Here is a 23,232-nt window from a genome sequence, read left to right on the forward strand (position 1 = left end):
GTTAACATTTTGAGTGTGACGATGATGATAACCAATTACATTACTTCTGACTGCAACAGCAGGAGAGCAAGAAATGATTGCAGTGTGCTGAATAAATGCTTAATTGCTTTGAAAGTGTTCAAGCATAAGATTCGAGTCAAATCTTTTAGTTGGTTCATGTAAGGATGGGTTATTTAGATGTTTGATAAAGTGAACTACTTTAAATGTACAAGTTTGACATCATATCTGGAGCATATGACTAATATGAATATGAATATTGGAAAAAATGTGTATTTTGAATTTCAATGTAACTAATTGATTTTCCTTGACTTAATAAGTAGTGCTATGCAGAACAAATGGAACCAACATCCCAGGTGTTCCTAAATCTTTCCATCTTGATTTCCTTGATTTTGGATAAAGTCTCAATATAAAAAAAAAATCAGGAAAGAATACCATGTAACTGCTGTGGCAAAGGACAGTATAGTCATCTGCAGCTGCATAGACAATGAATACAATCCTGATTTTGTCAACCGACACATTTGCCATTTTCCTTTTTATGCTCCGGTGGGCTTTGTATAAAGGTCTAGATTTGTCAGCATTACTGGAATGTAAAGCTTATTTGAGTTTAAAATGAGAAAATATAATGGTGCTAAACTCAATGTTCAGTCTGTGAAGAAGCTGCAGCCCCTACACAGACATTGCATTTGGATGCAAAACTCGGTATTTATTTATTTGAAAAAAGATTTTCATATTATAACACAACAGGAATATAATTTACTTTGTATCTGAGCTATAAAAATATATATATATCTAAAAAAATAGTGTTGGCCTGATGCAGACATGTCCTTTTGGCTGCATTAAATACGCTTTTGCATGATTAAACTGTTGACTCTTTGCACATTTTATGTACCAAATACATATGTAATTACTTTTTTATTCACAACACAAGCACAGGCTCAGAATTAATTGAGACATCAAGGTAAAAAAAAGCAAATTAATGTATCATTGTCTTCAGTGTTGGTTTGTTATAGTCAATTAACTTTTGTGTGAATTATTTTTCTCTTTCACAAAACTGTGACAGAGCAATTTCTGTCAGATGGACCAGGATGTACTGTACATCATTTGTTAGCTTGATGCTAACACATAATGGCAATTGCCATCAACTAGTTAACATACTTAGCATATTAATCACTTTGATTTGAATAGGTAATAGTTTCTTAGCATCTCTACTGTCTGTCACGCTACAGTTATGTTATCAGTCACTCAGTTCGCTAACGGGCAGAAGTGACGGTTGCACATCTGTAGTCACATTTGAGGAAAAACATTAAAGCAATACTTAATTGCTGTCAATGAAAGTAAGAATGTCTAGGGCTGCACCCCATGGGAAATTTGAGAAAAACTAATGTCTCAAGTCATGTGACCTTTGCCCCTCAAACAGGAGGTGTATGTATTACCAAATAAATGTATTAGAATTCTTGGAATGAATGCTGGCAGGTGCTGACAATCTACCAGGTTCACTGTACTCATTATCTATTTAATGTACATTCAACATGTTTAAGTAGACCTTCTTCTGTAGGTGTTTGTAGAGGCTGTGCCCCATCACAGAAATGTCCATATCAGACGTAGAGTAGTCGAAACGTTAGTCTTTTGCACCTTAATAAATTGCCTTAAGTGATTCGTGGGCTCCAGTATTTTCTTATGATCTGCCTGTGTGAAGGAGTCCATTGAATCATTATACCAAATATTTTTACCACATCACAGGATTCAAGATGCTACCTGTCTATGATTAGTATGCACTTTGTCCTTTGTTTCAGTTTCAATTCAAAATCTGCTCCTCAAACTCTGTAGAACTAAACAGTATGAGAATATGGTAGGAGTAATCAGACAAAATATATGCAGTTCCATAAGGCTAGCCAGGCAGAAAATAGATAGGGGGGTTGATTTTCTTTTCTTTTTTTTTTTTTTTTTGGGGGGGGTTTAGGATTGGGGTGGTGGGGGTTATTACAGAGAAGTAATGTGTCACTCACAGTGCAGATTCTGCTGCCTTTATAGAACCAAGACTGAGGTATGACCAACAGCTTCTGGCATGACATAAAACCTGAATAGTTGTACCTTTCACCTGCTTTTAATACCCTTATTGAAAAAATAGATAAATAGGTAAAATAGATAAATGTTTCCTCATCATTCATTTTGTCTTAAGAGCCTTGGTGTAGACTCAGTCTTTCTGTATGTGCCTTGACAGAAGTGCAAGGTAATTATTGAAACATATGGATGGCTGGGCCCTCTCTAACCCTCTCACTAATGATGCTTGGCTATTACAGAAGGGCATAGGAAGGACACTTCTACTATTAACTGATATATCCCACTAGAGATCCATGACTTATCCTACACTTGTTGGCTAAAGAGAAACTGAAAGTGCTTTAGAGAGACATGGGGGAAAATATCTGACATACATGATCTTATTAATGCTTATTCCTCAAAGAAAACAGAAACCATGACCCACAGGTTATGTAGGGTATGTGTAGTAACTCTCGTCAATATGCTAGCAAAACATTATATACAGTACGTACATTGTTTGGCCTTATTCAACTGAGATGGTTTGGGCAGTATTTAACTAATACTGACATCCCTAAATTATAAAATGAATAGTGCCCTGTGTTATGTTTAAAAGTTAAACTCGACAAAGTTCTCTAGTAGGCTGACGACTAAATATCGTATTTAACTGCATGTTGTTACCAACAGAGTAAAGCGACCACTGGTGCAAGACATTTCTTTTTCAGAGTTTCTTGCTCTCTGAGGCTGATGGTTCTCTGGGCTTGCACATACAATTACAACAATTGCTGAATCTTTGCTACATCAAAGCCTTTCCATTGGTAGCAGATTCAATTTAACTCGGGACGACCCACTTCAACTCCATTAACTTTCTTTGCTGAATGGGATCAGGAGGAGATGCTTCCCCATAATGCCAGCTCGCTTAGGGCAATTTTTCAGCTTGGAAGCTGCAGCCTTCTCTGATGTTAATGGACCCAACAGTTACCCTCCTCAGTCCATGCAAAACATGCGTACATCCCCCAGGTACATCACAGTGTGACCCAGCCAACTGGAGCTTTTGTTCATGTGTTCTTGTGGCTATGGGCAAAATTGATGCTAGTACACAATGGACTAAAAGCTTTGGCGGACAGGAAGAGTCCCCAACACAATAGCTGTGGCTGGTCCAGAAGCAGCAGTTGGAAATAGCTTCACTCCTTTAGACATATGCAGCACTTACACAATTTAGCTGAAATGGCCTTCTGCTAAAATTACCTCAGTAGCAGCAGCTAAATGGAAGAAATTTAAATGTTTGCATCAGACCATTTTGAAATCCAAAGTGTGTATGAAAAACATATAGACAGCATTTTTTAAAGATGAACTATGTATAAAACTTAATTATAGACCATATTATCTGTTATTGAGTCCCTTGACACAACCTTTCTGCATACTCTGCTGTTGATTTTATCTTTAGGCAGTATAGCTAAAGTGTACCAGAAGTCTACAGCAGCTGAGTGGGTGAAACTATGAAAAATAAAGGCCAGCGAATACATCTATTCAGTCAATCTTGGTGAAAATTGTGTCCACTCTTGCCCAGGGTCGGCCAATTTAGCCTACTCTGCTCTTTGTGTCTTGATTTTATTTAATTATTTTCCACTTGACTTCTCCTGCTTAACCTTTGCTTTGACATTACATGGATGGGTCTGTTTAAATGGTTGTGGTAGTTTGTACAACTGCAGCTGTGTTACAGTATTGATAGCCTGCTGACAATTTGGGGACCTTATGACCCCGAATGAGATGGACTGTCTCAACATCACAAGGGGTCTTTTTTTCCACACAAATTTCAGCAATGTTACTGGTGGTGGTCTTGCGGCTCACTAGGTGGCTTGGCCCATCTAACGTTGCCAAAAGTGCCAGATTGCCCGTGTGAGCCTTCTTTGGACCACCTCCACACAATTTCCAGCTGGCACATAGCAAACGTCTTTGATTGGTCCATAACACCACAGCAGTTCTAACATCCATCTCTCCCTGTTGCTAATTGAGACAGGAGAAAGGCTTCAGCCATTCAATTCTTTCCCTAAACGACTATTGGACACTGGAGACCAGATGGTCTGTCAGCGGATGTCAATGGTGGCCAGTTGTTACATTTGACAATGTGGGCTGATCTGGCAAGTATCAGTACAATTTTTTCTGCCTTCAAGAAGGAGCAACTGGGAAAACAGCACTTGGATTGATTTCATCCCTCATTCTGCGCACAGCAAATATTGTTGACAAAGACATATGGTAGAGAGAGGTGCACAGCAGCAGGCTGGCCAGCCTCAAGCCTGAGCTGTTTTCACTTGATTGTTTCAGGCAACATGCACATTTAGACAAGCAATGTATGCAGTGTTCGCAGGCAGGCACACAGGCACACACTGCTTTAGTTCAAACACAGATACAGAGGCAAGTAATACATCTCTACATAGCCACAAATATGCATCCCTCACTGTTTCCTCCCATGGTCCTTCCCTTTTTTGCAAGGCATCATCATGTTTACAATTTAATACAACAGACTGCAAGATGCGGGTGTTATTGACTCATGTTCATCAGCCTACATGAGTTAAAGTGCTTCGTCTCCAAACCACAACACTGCATGCCAGATGTTGGCTGTTACATGTCAGGAAGGAAGCAGCTACGCTGCCTCAAAACTCCACCTCAGTCACCCTGTCTTCAGCTGAGCCAATCTTTGAGAAATAGAGTCTTTCACCTTCAGTCTATTTGGAATTGGGGAAACCAACCTGACGTTCAAAGTTGCTTGCTGAAGCAGAGTCCCTGTCTGGGCTTTGGCAGCTGGACTGATAGCCAGCCCTGTGGAATGGCAGCTGTTGAAGGGCTTTTTAAATTGCACCCAGGTTGATGGGTGGCTGTCAGGAGGGCAATGGACAGAGAATTTAGAAAGGGGAGAAAAAATCTCAAGGAAGTGCAGAAAGGGGGATGAGGGGTAGTAGAGCAGGGAGGACAGTGACCCTGTCGCCAAGGTGTAAGGGAAAGAAATGTCTCTTGTCCTTAGAAAATTTAAGTATATAAACTGAAAAAGCAGGAAGTCGGAATTGGGGAGGGCCATTGTATAGACATAGAGTGTTAGAATAAAAAGCTGTAGTGCTAAAGCCTGTCAATAACAGGGTTATTCAGGTAGGTGTAGCACAGCATCAGGTTTGATATCCCAAGACTATGTTTACATACAGCAGGATAATATCAATTTCTTTGCCGGCTTGATCGGTTGTCACAGATACAAATGGAAATGTCGACAGCGCTTTCATTCTCCCTTTTTCCTTTGTGCCAATTCAATCTCACCATTCTATTAATCACAATAGCTGAGACGTGTTTTTTGTGGCTTTTGAATAAAATCATTGTGAGTAGGAATTCACAATTGTATTTCAAATTAAACAAAAATGAGATACTGTGATTTGCCATTTGCAGAGCAGTGGAAAACTGTGGGTGTCAAATAATAGGACAATTTCAGCCTCACAGGCTAATCTTGCTTTGCTGGAGTTGTGCTGTGCAACAGATGCTGGTTTAAGAAGGTCATCATGTCTATTTCCCCAGTTTTTACACATTGCATTTTCATTATTTTTGGATATTTAAGGCATTATCTCAAACCTGTCAAGGTGATGCCAAACTGCTGCTTAAAGGGTACAGTGCTTGTTAAATCTATTAGACTCTGTGGCTTCTCTTGTGTTTAAGAATGAAGTGTACTGAGTGTATTACTGTGCAGATAAATATCTCAATAAACGTTCCAATTAGGGTTGTTAAATGGGTTACTTTACAGTAGAATGACAAGCACTAATGTCTATATCCTATCACTATTTATACTAAAAAGTGAATACAGACTTGGGCACGATTAACTGTGACTGTCTGTCTATTTTAGGGAAGCTACCTTATTATCAAGAGCTGTTCTAAGTTTCTAACAGGCCATTTTCTGCATCTCCATGCAGTCTCACAGTATTCAGCGGTCCAATAATCTATCAATCAAATCAGTCGATCATATCTTCTCCTTCTGCTTGTATTGCCAACCAGCTGGTTCTATGAGGTTCTGATAGTACATGAATGTCTGCATTCATAGACAATTATTCGCCATAGATCTATGACAGGCAGTAGGACCTCTGACAGGTGGCTCTCTTACTGCATGCTGATTGCTGGAGTGTACCTATTAATCATTTCCTGTATTCCACACCAGTCAGGAAACCTTTTTCATGGATTGGACACAATGGCGCTACCAATTATTTCTTTCCAAACTCTGTTCTATCTTTTTCATTTGATTCCTCCCAAATTCAGCTTGAGTATAGGTGAAGATAAACAATACAAGAAACTGCAGTTTGGTTTTTTTAAATGTCAATTTTTAGTGCGAACAAGCTGAGATTTTGACATTTATTAAGTTTATTTTTATTTCAAAAATGGTTTAAGCAACTCTGCAAGTAAATGTGTGCTTTTATTCCATTCAAGGAACTAGGCACATCAACAATAAGCCCGTGCCTAGAACAGTCCTGGTGAAATGACAGCGTACAGTACATCAAACTGTAGCCATTTAGTCTTAGTAACTCCATAATATAGCTTGCATATAAACTAGGAATGAATTCCCTTTCGGCATTTTGACAGCAGCTATTCAGATACTTAGCCCTCATACTCTACAGTCATATTCCTCTGCCAGAATCAATTGTGCTGGCAACCATTGCCAAGCACTGAATTTTATCTCCCAGCTAGAGACAAAATAGGGGAAGGGAAGGGAACACAGCATAGAGATACGCTGTTTATCAGTCACACGACTAATTCTCTCTCCCATCTCTCTCGATTCCCCCCTTTGAAAGTGAACTTGGTATTAATCAACAAGACCTTGAGCGCCTTATGCACACAATCAGCAGTGACGTTCCCCTTTTTTCCCTTTTTTCTGGCCAATCTCTGACCTTCTGAGTGCCGCCCACATTTTAATTAGTACTACACTAAAAAGCTGCTGTGTGCCCCCCCACCAACTTACATTTCCCCTTTGTTCTCACAGCTCCATTTTGTCCCCCAATGAAATCCATGGGAGATATACCACATTTAAGCAGTGATTAAATATCAGTGGTGGAGAAGCAGTTTATTGTAACGGGTTGGAAAATTACAAGGGCTTAAGTGTCAGACACATATGCCTGCCAAATGTAATCAGTGGGTAATAAATGTTTGCCCTTTACACTAAAGAAAAGCAATGGCAGCACTGACTGTGTGCTCAGCTCATGGCTGCAGATTGCCACGTACTTGTAGCTCTAATTAGGATAATTTCACAACAAAACCCACTGCTATCTTCAACAACACCTCTTGAACTTTTTCCAAAAAATGACATCACCCTGTTATCATTTCAGCTTTATGACAATATGAATTAACACAAAGTGTTCTCTTTTTGTTGTCCTGCAGCTCTTGAATTGTTGGGAAGGTTGCTTGAGTGCTGAAAGGTAAGATTTTCCCATTTAAATTATGTGCAGAAATCATTCTAAAATTGAAGACTTAGAAATGTCATAGCATTTTAAGATGGGTTTCTGTGTGTGCTCAGTCTCCAGGCTGTGTTAATGCTGGTTGCAGCAGAAAGTGAGCCTCAGAGGACAGAGAGTGAAGGCCTCTTGCTCTTTTTCTCCCCACTGTTTAATTAGCGTGGTCTCAGAGACTGGGGTGCCGCTTTAGCAATCACGAATCCTGCGCAGCCAATAAGAACTTGTGTTCAACCGCGTCTGACAGAGATAAATGGCATGCCGCAACATCTCAGCCTCGCCCATCATCTCTGTTAGCCATGCAATAGTGCATTGTGGGAAGACTATAGAAGAGAGCCACGAATCTAAGTGGGCATGTGGGTCATATGATAACATGAATCTGTGTGGGTGATTTCAGAGTGTTTGTTCGTGCAGCTAGTTTGCTAAATGAACCACATTTACTTATGTTTATGTCATATTCATGGTTTGAATTGCTGAGCGTACCACAAAGTATGTCTTTTTGGTCTGTTATGACATTGGTTCGACTGTAAGCCAATCGCCAAAGACAATTCGGATTGGGCAAATTGATAAAGGAAGGCATTTTGGACCATAAGATGGGATAAAAACATGACCATTGTTTTGGGAAATATAAAAAATTATGAATTATTTAGAAAACATTGTTCATAGAGCTTCCACTGATAATTGTATAATGCATCCTTCTAAAATATCTAGTGTGTAAGGCCAAATGTCACATCTTGTCCATGTATTGGCTAACAGGTCCAGATCAATCATGTTTTGTAGGCACAGAAATAGAAAAACATCCATTTTAGGAGCCTGAATCACAAAGTAAGACTGCAGAACATCGCCCACACTCCAAAAATAAATAACTATTTTTAGACATTCCGCTCATTTAATAGCCACTGGTGAAATTCCCAGTTAAACACAATATGACTATGAATCACCTGCAAAATCAGTGCTTGGTGCAGAAAAACTGAAGTCACTGAGCTCAACTTAATGATGGTTTCCAGTCCAAACAATGAAATAGAAGCCTGAGAATCAATTTCAGCTCCACCATTCAGTAAAAAAAAATGCTGCTGACATAATATATGTTGACATTTAATCTTTGAGCTGATTAAAAACCATACTGTTCCACAAAAAAACAGAAACATGTGATCAATTCCATCTTTTTCTTAATTAAAATTAAAGTTTGTGTTTTGCAATTTCCAATCAAAATCTAATGGTATGCAATGTCTTTTTATGTATTTCAATTATAGCAAATATTATTATCAAACTGATTTGTATAGTATTACAAAGTGGGGTGTCATCAGTATAAAAAAATGTCCCCATGCCCTGACACCTTTTTATGCCTTACATGAGCTTCACTTGTGGGATGGTTTCAGCTGTAATTGCCGCGGCCTTTTCCCCTGTCTCCTGTTTCACTGGATCATAGTAGAGGAACAGTTTGTAGCAGTGGGGGCATAATTAGTGATAGGCCTTGGACATGTCATACTCTGTTAGTCAGCCTCACTTTAATTCCTTTGTCTCCTCTGTGCTCATAGCATTTATTCAGGCTGTGTGTATCTGTAAGTGTGTCTCTTTTTTCTGTGTGTGTTCTGGTACTTTATATATCCAGTTAAATGACATTTGACCCTATAATGTATGTAAGGATGTATGTTTAAGCATATTTGGTCCATATTTGTCCATTCTCTAAGATACCTATTTGAGTGGCCCTTTGATTTCCTGTTGCACAAAATAAAACAAACCATCAATTTAGTCTTCATCTCTGCACTAGAAAGGCTTCAATATTCAGCCAGCTTGTGCTACTCATTCAGGCCACAATTAGAGGAAACCCTGTTAGGCTTTCTAATTTTCTTTTCAAGCTGCTCCCTGCAGCAACAAAATGCATAAAAAAAAGGTTTTGTATGACGCCAAAGGTAAACTGGTGATTAGTGTCAAAGGACGCTTTTTGGCTTGATGAATGTGTGTCCATGCATGTGTTCGTGTAGTTTGCAGAGGGGCTTCTCAACCCAGGCTGCTGATGTGAGGGTGGATGAAAGCCGCTTTGAGGCTACAGTATACGGCTAGGAGGAAAAAGCTGTTCCTCCTCCACCGCCTTCCTTTTCTCCAATTTTCCTCTCTCGCTCCTTCATCTTCCTCTCTCGTTCTCCCGCCACTATCTCCTCTCTTCACCGCCTCTCTCCTCCTCCCCTCTGTTGTTTCCCTATCCAATTTTCCCTACACATCCAGCCCACTCTTTCTCTGGAGCCCTTTTCCCCTGCTGGAGCTGTCTTCATGCCTGCGCTCATCTGTGTCAGCCTCTCTCCGTCCTTCCTGTTTTACTTTTATCCCTTCACTCCTGACCCCTCTCTTTTTTCCCCATGTGAGGCTGGCAGGAGTGAAGGACAAACCCAGCAGCCTGATGATTAGACTGAGAAACATTTTCAGAATTCAGGGATTACAGGAATGAATAAAAAGAGTCTTTGTCCTGCATATCATTTGCCTCTCAGTCAACATGATTGTCTGAACATTTTCTTCCTACGTAAGTTTGTGCAGTTAGTGAAGCATTATGGCTTTAAGACCACAACTTTCTTCAAGATGTTCATTTAAATGTGTAGAGCATGGGGTTCAGGTGAGTGCCCAGAGCCATTTTTAGGGAATATTCCTTCAGCCATAGCACATGGCACCTCTGCAGATAGACCCATGTGCATCTGTTCTTTTGTCACGCCATATTAGCTTTACAAGGGAGAAAAGAATGGAAAATTTGTTGCATATTTTGAAGTGAACCTTGAGATTGAAGTTAAGATTGAATTATTGACCTCCTGAGCCTCCAGTTTGTACCGACTGTATCCAAGATTTAAAGGCTGGAGTAATTCTTTTAGAAAAAAGGCAGAACAGAAAACTTATCTTTAGAATTTTTAATTCAAATACGTAAGTTAAGGGTAATTATAGGCCCTATACCATAAGCCCATAATATCAAGATATCAGTCTTAATACTTAGTACATTTTGAGGAAAAAAATAAAATATGGTTCAATACAAATTAGAAGTGTTAAGATTGCATCAAGGTTGTTTTTTATTACTGTGGACCTTTATTCTTTCCATGACCTGTCCTTTATGGATAGACTTTGACTTAAGCTTATTCAGATACACATCAAAGTCCATTTGTTTCACCAAGCTTTGTTGCTCTTGACTATATTGAGTCAAACTTCAAACTGAATTTATTATACAAATAAGGCAGAGTACGATAAAGGTACAGCTAGTAAAACCCAGTCCTTGAGGATGACTTTAGAAGTTTCAAGGACATTTTAAATTCAACGTTGAGAAGAGAAACAACGGACAAAATATGCTTTCTCATAGGTAACTAGGTTATGTAAAAACCCCAACACTCATTTCAACCCTTTTCCACATCTTTGTAAACAAAAGCAAAGGTTTGAGTTCATTTTCAGAAGGTTTGGTTATGGCTTAACATTCAAATACAGAACAAGGCACTTTATTTAGAGTGTGTGGGGGGTTAACTAACTTTTTAAACTTGAAAGATGTGTACGTTTGGAGATATTAGTTGAAGTTGTTTGTGCTGTGTAAGACTGTGTCGTACTTCAGACATTTTGAAATACCCAAGGATGGCAAAAGTTGTTGCCACACACTCTTTACTCAATAGTAGGTATAGATGGTATAGAGCACCAATTCAACTCTTTTACAAGAGTACATTTCTACCAGTTTAGTTTAAAATCGGTGTTAATGTTTGAATGTTGGGGTGCGATATTGCAAAGTGAAATAAGGCTCCACCAAAAATGATAGACATGTGATAAAATGTTTGGGTTGAAGGTAAAAACGTTTGTCAGAAATGAACAAGTATTCAAGTAAAAAGATACCCTAACACTTCTGATTGAGTACAGTAACGATGTATTTCTACTTTGTTTACTCCCACCTTAGGATAAACCTCAAGTTGCCATAAAAATCAATCAATGCCAATAATTATTCAGAGATCTCTCCTCAAGAGCTGTATCTTATCCTGCTTTCATCGTAAAGCCTACATCAATCCCATGAGCTTATACTTGCTCATACCTTTGGCATTATGAGCCTGATTGTAATTCTCCATCCACTATTTGAAGAGCCGGGGCCGCTTGTTTGCTATTGATTTTATTTACAAGGCTTCTATATTTTACTCTGTGCAAATCAGAGCAATTGTTTCCAAGTGCATGCATGAATCAATGCTTTCCCTGGAGAACTGCACTGGCAACTGCATGCAGGTCAATACCTCCAATTTATGTTTTAATTACGATGATCTACTAAGTGTTCGGAGCTCTTGCCCCGCTCTCGCAACCAGGATCAACAAAAGCAGCGGCATGCTTTGTATTGTACATTAATTTTCACTGTCCTCGCGGCAGTCAGTTTGACGTTATTCATAAACTGCACTTACTCTCATTTTGATTATTTGTTTCAGGAAAGATGCACATTTTGGTGATCATTTTACAGGAATACTTAAAAGTTATGCTTAAACATTGAAATTCATAGAAAGTTCTTGAATGCATTGCGGACATTTTCATATAAAGAACACTGTGTTGACTTTCAGAAGCCACTAAAATACCACCTAACAGTTTATTTCATGATTTGCAATCAATTGTTGCTCAGACAGAGTATAAAAACAACAACTGCTTGCCGCTGACAGCCTTGTTTGGCAATGTGGCTCCAGACTGGATTTTATACCCCCTCCATGTTTGTTCTGTGCTGTTTTTGTTTGGCAGGGCCGTATATCATTTGATCGCTTGCTATTAGAGGTGATTGCTTAACTCAGTACGCCATATAAGTGGCTTCTGGCAGGCCTGAAAGCCATAAATTTTATTGACTCCTGTAATTAGGAAAGATCAATAAAAGGCAGTTTCTTTCACTGCTTCCAAAAGACTGTATTGGTTGGTGCACTATTCCAGGCCCTGATTCCATTGCTATCAGTCAATAGTGTGACATAAATGCACCATACAAAGCTGGAAAGTGTGTTTTATGGTGTATTTTACAAACATACACATAACTGTAATAGCAACTTTAACAATGTCAGCCGAAAATCCTGTGGAACGCTCCTCTATTTTCTGAAAAGAAGCAACCACCAGGCTTCTGTTTCAGAGATGTTCTTCTGATGATTTGTTGCTGTTGTTTCATTTTACACCATTTGCAGTTGCTCCACCCGTAATACCTATTATAATACAGTAGAAAAAACGGCCCCATGGTGTGTTGCTGTCAAGCCTCTTAAGTTGATAGCTGTGTCTTTGCACACTGCGGGAAGAATCCCTTTCTGTCAAACAACAGCTGGTGAAGACAAGATGATGCGGAGGGCCACGGACGAGTGAGCCATCAAACCTCCATCCCTGACAGGATTTTGGCAAGCCACGTTTCATAAGAGTCTGTCTCACTCTGCCCTGCTTTTATGATGCATGAATCAATGCTAATTGTGCTGTGTTCGAGCCTGAATGGTAGAAGTATCCCCCATGCAGCAACAGTCAAAAAGAGGGGCGTTTGGAGGGAGGGATGGATCAAGGAATACCCAAAACATTTGCATGAATGGAATGAATCACTGTTCCCCTGGGATTATGATTCATTAGCTTGAAAATGTTCAGTGCAGACGGCATTTGTAGCACTGTGCCAATACGACTAATATAATTGCTATGAAAAGCAAGGTTAGCCTATGACACATGCCTGTTGTTGACATGGGTATAAAGAAGAGTTGAAAAGCGATGAAGCTACAATCTGCTCTATGGTTGAGTTGGGTTTAAAGGCCAAATGAGAAATTCCTTTTTTGGAAACTACTGTTTGTTATCATCTTTGTATTTCACCCAAGCTCTGTAAATGTTGCAAACGCTTCCTAGATTTGATCAAACATGCTTCTTCAAAGCTTTCAACCAAACTGTGAGACCAAATCAAAGGCCAACAATCTTATCCTCAGCTCCATCAGGGCCTAATTCCAAACCAAACCAAGCTCCCATTCTCCTCACCCTTATCCCTTTTGAAAAGCTCAGTGATTAGAAGTAGACTTAAAGTCGACTAAAGCAACCCCCTCCCCACCTCTAGAAACCCCTTTCCCCGATGGAACCTGCTCGAATCCCCAAAGCCTCGGCCAGTTTATCAGCATCGGGGGATCAGAAAGTCTCCCCGCCTCTCCACGTCAAACAGCGAACCCAATGTGCTCCAAGGCCTTTCGGTGTAATCTCTTTGGCTGTCGACAGATCTAGTGAGGGGTCAGCTGTGATAACAGGATCACACTCAGGTGGAAACAGAGAGGGGGGAAAGGGGCTGAAAAAGAAAGGGACAGAAGCTCAAAAAGATAGGAATGTGGGTGAGTGTGAGGTGAGTTTGGAGCTGGCAGTTCAGATAGGGAAGAATTTTCTGGAGCAGATGCAAAGTCTCAGCATGGAGCTTACATGCCCACACAAGAACTCGTCTGCATGCCAAAGCAAACTCACCTACTGTTTTTGTAGACGGTAGCTAGGGCTGAAGTGACAAGTCAATAAAACAACATTAAAATAAAGATTATTGACTAAGTCAGCCATGACCAAACTAAAGAATAAAAAATGGGGCCAAACAAAATCTCTAATCACAAAACTCTGATCAACCCTTGACACTAAGATGAACTATTTCCTGATCTATCTATATTTTGTAAACAATACGTGAAATTATACAGGTGTCTAAAGCAATGCATAGAATAAATAATCCATCCACAACCATGTTAACTTGTTTGACACATTTGGAAATAGTGAATTGTGAAATGAGAAATAAAAGAAATGTGATGTATTTCTGTAGATGACTTCTAAAGCCCACCTGCAGTACCTTTGAGCCTGCCAGGGGGACGCAGATTGATCATCATTAGTGTAAACTGCCAGCAAACTGTATTCTTAACATATGCTGGTTCCAGTGTAAAAAAAAAAATCTTATCTTCATATGTTCAGTATGATTTGGTGTCTCAAAAAAACAAGCAATAGTTTAGACATCATTACAGGTATCAGGGAACTTTAAGCTCCTGTTAGGAACTTTTAGTTTTAGACAATATTGGCATCCTTATGGGCTTAAAAGTACCTATACCAATAAATCTAGTGTGCTTAATTTTGAATATTATTATTTTTTTCATAACCAGCTAAAAACTGAGCTCACAGGTACAGTTAAAAGCATTTCTAAGCTCTATTTCATTATTTCTAACCAATTAAACTAAAATAAATGATCAAATAATTGTACAAAAATAATCATTGGATAATCAGCAATGAGGAGGAGTTGAAAAGCAGCCCTAGCTCTCAATTGTACCATAAAAAAAGTCCTGCTTAAAGAAATATAATTATGTTCCAACTATAACAGTGGAAATAATGGAAAAATTCAATACTGGGTTACAAACTGAGCCCTATTTGACACGGCTGGATGCCTGACAGAGCAGCGAGGCGCCCTGACAGTGCTACTTTGGCCTGTCTCGCCCAGTCTGCCTCTTGCTGCATCCACTAGCACTCTGACCTGGCATCTTATTAAAACTGCCATCAGCCATAAGGGAAGAGGGAAAAAAGGGGCAGCAGTGGACATAAATAGTGGAAATAAATGGAGAAAGTGAAAGGTCATAGAAAAGTGACAAGCTACAGTATCAATTTTCCGCTTGGGCATCCAGTTGACACACATAAGCCATTACTTACACCCTTTCAAACATGCTAGAATATAAGTTTTACAAACATATTTTGTATGCAAACAGACACAGCAACATTCATAGACTCTCTCTCTCTCTTATTCTGACTCTCTCTCTCTCTCCCTCTCTGACACACACACGCTGAGAGGCAGCATGGTAGGCAGTGACACAAAGCTAATGCCTTGTCACACAGGCTGTCAGCAGATTAGCCAGTGGATTACACCCCAGCCATTAGATGTGCACAGAGCGAAAGGCCACAAACATGGCAGAGAGAGAGGAGAATAGAAGAGAGGAGAGAGGGAGGCTGGCAGTGATTGGACATATATTCTGCATAGAGGAAAAGGAAAAGTTAGAAGAGGAAAAAAATGGCTGGTTAAGTAGTGCAAAAGAAGAACTCAAAGTGACATGGAGGAGATGTTGGGGGGGATCGGGTCAAGAAAATTTGCAGCCAGAGCAGAGGTAACAAGATAATCAGCCAGACAAGACAGAAAAGGTAATAACAATGGTTAAGTGAGGGACAGGGTGAAAAAAAGAAAATGTAAAGGTAAGGAAAAGAGTAGGGGAGAGGAGGAGAAGTTTAGGTGAAAAAGACAAACCAAATGGATAGGAGGAGGTGATGAGACACAATGGAGTGAAGAAGGGAAAAAGGCTGCTAGAAAACAGAAATAGAAGAATAGAGAGCACAATAGAAGAGGATGGAGAATACTCTACAGTACATGACATACACAAAACACACAGACAAGCAAAATGGATTGTTGGAGTGGAGGATGTAGAGCTTTGAAGAGAAAAAAGGATGGATTCAGTGAGAAAAAAAATGGGGGGGGGGGTTACACATTGGTACTTGGAGTGTCTTGGAACATTATGTCATCGTTTAATTTTAGCTTCTGCAAATTTTATTTATACACATGATAGCGATAACTTGTCTTTGTCAAATTTCTGTTTGTCACATATTTCTGTGGAAATATATTTTGGCAGTGAAGTGTCTTTATATTACTTTTCATGACGTAGTTGCGGGACTCTCATAAACAATGAATCTCTGCTCTTATGGCTCGACCAACTTTACTTTTTTGTATTTGGCTAGATATTACCACTTTTTTTACAAGCGAAATTAGAATGTGTGTTAAATTGATGGTAGTGGAGTTTGCAGGCCTCAAAACTGAAGCTAGTTTGGTAGCTGTTTGATGGCCTCACTATCAGCCTTTGATCGTTCAGTTTTCATCTGCAAATTGATTTAGGCAATAATCAAAGAATTATAAAGGTTACATTTGAATAAAATAGTAGCTCATCACCATAATTTGATAAGTTCCACAGCCTAACATACTCAGAATGTCATCAATCTGCAAACCTGATTAATTTATTACTTGTTAGAGTTCATTTGATCAAATTTGACAGGATGCTACAAAGGATCAGTGGATTTACCATTTCTCTTACAATTACAACAACTGCCTTAATATATAATTTAGATCTGACAATGAAACACAACAACCTGTCAAATGCAGAATCAGTGCTTTCCTTTTAACATTACAGTCTACAGATGGCCGCTATTATTGGCAGCGGTGACAAAACTTTCCGAGCACTTCTGAGTTTTAACTTTTAGCACCATACTCTTGTATAACCATCTGTTGAAAAGGGGAAAAAAAGCAACTCCCTGCATTGTGAGACAATCATTTCACTTTGGCCATTTTATCCTTGCCTTTTTTTTTTTTTTTCAAGCAGAGTCTGGTTTCTACTGGAGAGGTGTCAGGCCGTCTCAGTTGGTGTTTCATTTATGATAATATCCTTCAGTGCCACTACCTTCACCACCTACAGCCCCCGCTACAAAAAACCACTTTGCGGATGTAATGACATGTAATTGTCTGCTGGATTTGCCTGTAAGGAGCTGATTCAAGCTGGTATTTGTACAAGAATGGAAGATGGAAGATGTCAAGCTAACAGGGACTAATGGGAAATTTTGATATTCTTTCAGAGCAGCAATTGTGTTGAGAAAAGCCATGAGAAGCATCTCATGTGTTCACACAGAACGCACATGTTCAGTGTGTAAATTGCATATGTTGTATACCTTTGAGAACAGCAGTAGTCACTGATTATTCTTGAGGAAGGAAGAGCCTTCGTGAGTGTCTGTGTTTGCATGGAGTGTATGCCAACATGTGCATTATTTGTGTGCATGTATGCATATGTGAGTGTTTGTGTTTGACAGCCAGGCTGATGTCATTCAGGACGCTTTAGCTAGTTGAGTGATTTGAATGTGCGCTGCAGAATGAGCTGAGTCTCAGAAGTGCCGGAGGGAGACTGTGGGAGGGGGGGGCGACTAAATGTGTGAAACCCCACAGGAGATTCTACACTGTTTATTATGATAAGCCCCTGCGCGCACACATCCGCCATAAACATGCATAAGTAAACACATAAACTTGTGTGCACACATGTAAAGAAAGAATGAAAGAAGAGGGGTTAAAGATGGAGATGTTGCAACAGGAAAGAGGGAAAAAGACATGTGATTCAAATTTGCATGGTGATAGGCTCGTAGTTCACAACCTATAAAAGCTAATTCCACACTAGCCTATCCATAGCCATCTCATGTGGGAGCCATTCCACCTTTTAAACCCCCTCTCACTTAAAGCGAGGCCCAGATGTAAGTCAAGGGGCTGCTTTGGATTAGCCAGAGAGGAAAACTCATTTCCTTTGCCTTTTTATGAGCATTTAATTTGAAACAATTAAGATATTACGGTGCCGCGGATTCACTACACGGAGTGACAGCTGGGAGCAATCCCATAAACCCCTGAGCCAGTGAATGAGGCACCTTGCTACACTCTTTCTCTCGTTCTCCTCCTCCTCCTTCTACCTCTCTCTCTCTCTCCATTCAAGCATTTAGCTTACGGCTCTGTTTAGGTGAATGTGCTACCTTAGCCTCAGCTGAGTTCTCACTGCAATCGCCAATTACTTTAGCAGCTCATAAATGCACCAGTTGGCTGATGATAGAATGGCCTAATTTCCCAAGACTAAAAGGGAGGAAGTGAGCGCAGAGAATGTTTACCTTCTGGATGGCTTTTATTGTGTTATTGGATTTATAGCACAAGTTGCATGACTCATCTTTGGAGGGGTAGATAAGGGAGATGCAAACTAGGGGGCAGCAAATGGTAAGCTTGGATGTGCAATTGCTCTGTGCAATTCATTTCACAGAAACTTCTCTGTATTTTTGGATCAGAGTACCAGTTTGACGTCATGCAGGTGTGTTTGTGGACCACAATAGAACACATGTTGATGACCGGTTTGTCCTTTACTCGAAAAGCTTTGTCACTCTCTGACTCCAAATTCAAGCTAGCTTTGTCAGCACTCAGCCATCAATTCACCGCCCTCCTCCTCCTACCTTCCACACTGGCATAGGAGGGCATTGAAGGTGTGAAATTGATGAAGGTGCGCTTGTGAAAATGTCAGTGGGACATCACCGGTCAGAAAACAGAAAGAGAGAGAGCGTGAGAGAGTATATTTTGGGGTGGAGGGGGTGTCAAATGCCCCTTTTCATGAACACTGAACTGTAAAATGGAGTACCTGGCCAAACAATAGCTGTGATGCTTTGGTCAGCTATGGTCAGAGGCTTCTCGTAAATGCCTGATGCCAGCTTGCATGAGCTGAAAGAGGGAGAAAAAAAAAGAGAGGGAGAGAGTAACAGAAAGAGCCATAGACAGAGATGAGGTGTGTGTCACTATCAGTTTGGGGAAGAAGAATCAGGGAGGTAGAGTGCAGATGGAGTGGAAGTGGAGAGTAGGGGTAGACAATGGGCAAATAAAGGAGCAAAGCAGGATAAGATGATGGCAGGAGAACGTAAAAAGGCTTTTAGAGGAGGGGAGATTTAAATAAATGAAAGAACAATGATGGGGAGTGCAGAAAGACGGGGAAAAGATAAACAGAGAAAAAGCAGGAGTGCATGTTTCTTTTTGTTCAGATGCACCTATTTGAGTTCAGGCATCAGCACTCACACCCTTGTATATTCCCTACTACCAACTGTGTGCATTTCTGTGTAGGAGTATCGATGAGTATAACAATGAACATGCAACAGTTATTCATTACCCAGGCCCACTAACATTACATAAGTGACAGATTTAAGTAAGCAAGATTACTTTCTCAAAATTCCCAAAATAGGCTGCAAAGAAACTTTCAGAAATTTCAGTGTATTTGTACATTAAAATGTACACAGAAAGAATCAAAAGGAGAGGAAGTAAGCAGGATGGGCAGGTGGATAATAAGGGAGAGCATCCAATTGCAAATACTTGCTTAATGCATGGCTTAAACTATTTATCTATTTAAATTACTGTTTAATTTACTGATGATTAACAGTTTTATCCATCAAATAAATATGTATGTGTTAGTGTATAACGTGTGCTTCATTGGTACACATGTTATACACTAACACATACATATTTATTTGATGGATAAGCACATGTTCATACTTCTTTCAGGTTTTGCATTTGAATGGAAACAGCACAAAATGTAACTCCAAAGCAGAGTGACTAATGCATCTATCAGTATGCATGGTGACAAATGCTCCCCTTAAGGAGGAGAGTGGAGAGAGATCTTTACAGTTTCTCTGCACATGTGTACCCTCCCTCGTAAATAGTGAAGCCCTCAAAAGCTATGATTTCATGCTGATTGATATTCAAGTGGTTGTTGAGTTGGGACCAGTTTTGGACAGGGGCTTTTTTGCTGTTAAATTGACTACATCTCCTATGCAATCTTCAGACATGATCCCAGTCTGATGCCTACTAGTTTTGTTCTTATTACAGGAAAGCTCACACATTTGTTGAACTATACACATCCAGGTACAAATGTGCACTGTTTCACAGGACTTATGTCCAGAGCTGAGTTCCACAGAGGGACCCAGTGAGGCAGGAGTTGACTCAATCTGTCTAAACATGTTTTTTTTCCTCACCATCTCTACCTCTCTCTTTGTCTCTGAGCACAGGCTGCTGCACACCACGGCTGCTCACACCATCCCAGCTGATCTCTTAATGGACCTAATTGCTTTTCAGCTCATTGCACCCCATGCCAACACTAACCTAAATCAAACCGAGGTCCTGTCCACAGGCCTCATCGCCAATCTGAATCGGCTTGACATCATAATAAGGTGATATTGACTACTCATGACTCAGCAGTTTCAGAAGAGATGAGTAAGCGCGCGCCTCTCGTCAAAGCTCACCCCGTGACAGGCAGAGCTCGTGGGGTCAGGGAAGGGTTTAAGTTGCCTTCCTCAGGAGTGCAGCCCGTTGTATTCATATTGACAATATGCTTGTTACACTCACCATGGCGGAATATATGTTATGAGATGATGTAGACTGAACTATGGATTGGAAACACAAAGAAAAATGCTGCATGCATTTAAAGATTACGTGCATTCTGCAGTGTTATCAAGACAACATGATGTAGTCAGCCGCACCAAATATAGTTAATGTCTAACTGTTGGCAGCAGCCCCATGGATAAAGTCTAATGTATAACTAGAGGAGTCACTCCAGGTTAAGCTGATGCAGACGACAATGTTGGGATTGATTTACAACTCTAAAAAAATCAATTTCTAAAATCAGCATTTTATGTTGGCTGGTAAGGTGCAACAATATTTTCTGCCTAAATAGAAACAGATTTAGTTAACATCAAAAGATTGAACTTGATTCATACTCTTACAGCAAGCTGGCACTTGCAACTTTGCAGTGAAATTACATAATGTAGGTTGTCGTCATTGGGCCCTTTGTCACTAGCTAGACCCAGACATAAAATGTTTATCTATGCACGATTGTGCAACTCACTAAATAGAGAATTCAGAGGGATGTCGCACTATTTGCTTCGTCAATCATTAGTAAGGATGCAGTAGCGTTTAAAGGTAAGACTAGTATAAAATATGAAATATTGGTTGAACATACAAATTATTTCCCATCATTGAATGGTTGCATAAAAAAAACAGTTTTATGTCGTAGTTTGAGAAATTATCTTGTAATCACAACATTTTAACACTGGACACTGATCTGTTTGAGTTCTTTTTTTTTTTGAATGGCAGTGATACATTTCATAGCAGAAACAGGCATTAAAATAAGTATTTAGATGTAGTCAGACTGGGTGTTTTGCTATCAAGGTCATTCAGAATTATCGGTATTTAATTGAGAGGGTTTCATAACCACTTACAAGTCCTCTCAGTGTGTTTATGAGAAACATTTGAATCAAATCTGATTGAACAACACAAACACGGTCCTGATGACGCAGATTAGCGTCATCAAGTTTTCAGAGTTAAACTGTGAATAAATGATAGCTAAAGCTTTTTCTCCAAACATCTTGACTTTGATTGCTCATTCAGGCATTAATATTTGATGTTACAGAGAATACAGCTTCCAAACTCTTTATGGAGTCATATCTATTTTTATCTCAATGTGATATAAAACACCAGGTTTGTACTTGTCGTCATTATACAACCATGTTGCGTCCAGGTAACTCTCTGAGGGCATCGTTTGGGAACACAAATAGGGTTAATTCAATAATCTGGCTTCGGGATGCGTTGAAGAGTGTTCTGCCTTTGGGGGAAACATGTCATACGGCTGTCATTGCGTCCAAGTTATGTAGGTCACAAAGTGAATTATAGATGTTATCACTGATTGTGTAAAGCTCTGCATACAGCTGTCTGACATTGGACCAACAATTTAACCACTTCTAGCCCACCATGTATGTAATAACAGTAATCGTTCCTGCTCTCAGAGTTGTAATAATACAATAATTTCCCGTACATCACAAGATCTTGTGTTTACTCTCTGATGAACTTTGTAACTCTTAAATCCTCGGATTACAACTTTGTGTTAATTGCTCATGGAAGCATGACTGTTTGCTCAGCCATCAATCATGTGTGACAGATTCTAAGGAGGAGAGAGGTATTAGAAGTCTCAGCCAAGGACTACAGTTTGGTGTTGGTTTCCATTTTTTGTGCCTCCAAGATGTGTGTAATATCACCTTGGCATTTGTCGCTCTTAACCCCCACCCACCACCACCGTTCCTTCCCTCTCCTGACTGCTTGGGCAGCGGCCATAAACAAGTCAATCTCAACACGTTGGATTAGATTTATCCGCTTAAGATAGATTGTTATCCCAAAGAGCGTGAGTCTCGCTTGATGGGGAAATTAATTTTACGATGACTGGTTTACTTGATCAGGGTTGCAGGGGGAAGGTGAGGACTATAAATGTATCAACTCTGAGGCGGGAGAGCAGGGAACAACAATCCGTGTTTTTGATTCAGATAAGTTGTGTCTCATCCCTGCGGTATTTGTCTTTGGGTTGCAGAAACTAGAGTAATGACTCGACTGACAGTCATTTGTATTGTGACTGGAGCTTGTCAAGGTTGAGAAGGCCTGCAGCTTAACTTATAGTAAGATTGACAGTGAGAGATATTGTATTTTCATGTTTGTTTGTCCAACATAAAGTGTCAAACTGACAGATTTGTATGCAGAAGCATAAATAGTCCCTCTGAATAAAAGCACAGTGAAACGTACCTAGAATTTAAAAGCTGTCCTTAGAGAAGAAAATCCTGTGAAATAGCTGTCAGCAGTCCAAAATCTAAAGTGTTAAACTGATGCACAGTTATTGGATTGTGTTACAATGGAACTGACCTCAGCCCATTGTGCTACTAAACCCAGTCTGAGCCTACTCAGAAGCGAAAATTCATCTGACAAGCATCACTTAAATGCTCTCTCGCCACAAAAGCAAACCCCTTTTTGCAATTTAAAGAACAAGTTGATTGATTTTCTACCCTGTCTCTGAACCAGACAGTTTAAAGCTGACACAAATTAGTTTTTATCCTTATCTGAGATCAACACTGCATGCTGGGAAATGAAACCCTACTAATTCCTCACATGTTTTTCTTCATACAGTAACTTGATTAGTCCACAAGGCCAACAATAAAGAAAGTGTTACAAAGTACAAGGGATCAACCAACTCAAGATTACGACACAAATGGGGCTGTAAACGAGTCAGTGATAAGAAAAGCAGTTAAAAATATTGTTTTAAAGAGTCTAGAACCATGCCAATGGTTCAGTGACATATACCTAGACACAGGAGTGCTTTTTGTTGAATGCTAATAC

At 39.8% G+C, this 23,232-nt stretch overlaps 1 protein-coding gene across 1 annotated transcript in view; it reads left to right on the top strand.

Moving 5' to 3' along the window:
- LOC132958404 (receptor-type tyrosine-protein phosphatase delta-like) overlaps positions 1-23,232 on the top strand; it is a 353,687-nt gene that overhangs the window by 203,279 nt on the left and 127,176 nt on the right. The window contains exon 9 of the mRNA XM_061031189.1: positions 7,435-7,472. The gene's annotated coding sequence lies outside the window, so the exon portion shown is untranslated. The remainder of the gene's footprint in view (positions 1-7,434; positions 7,473-23,232) is intronic.

This window comes from Labrus mixtus, chromosome 23, assembly GCF_963584025.1.
Source record: "Labrus mixtus chromosome 23, fLabMix1.1, whole genome shotgun sequence".
Classification (NCBI taxonomy): Eukaryota; Metazoa; Chordata; class Actinopteri; order Labriformes; family Labridae; genus Labrus; species Labrus mixtus.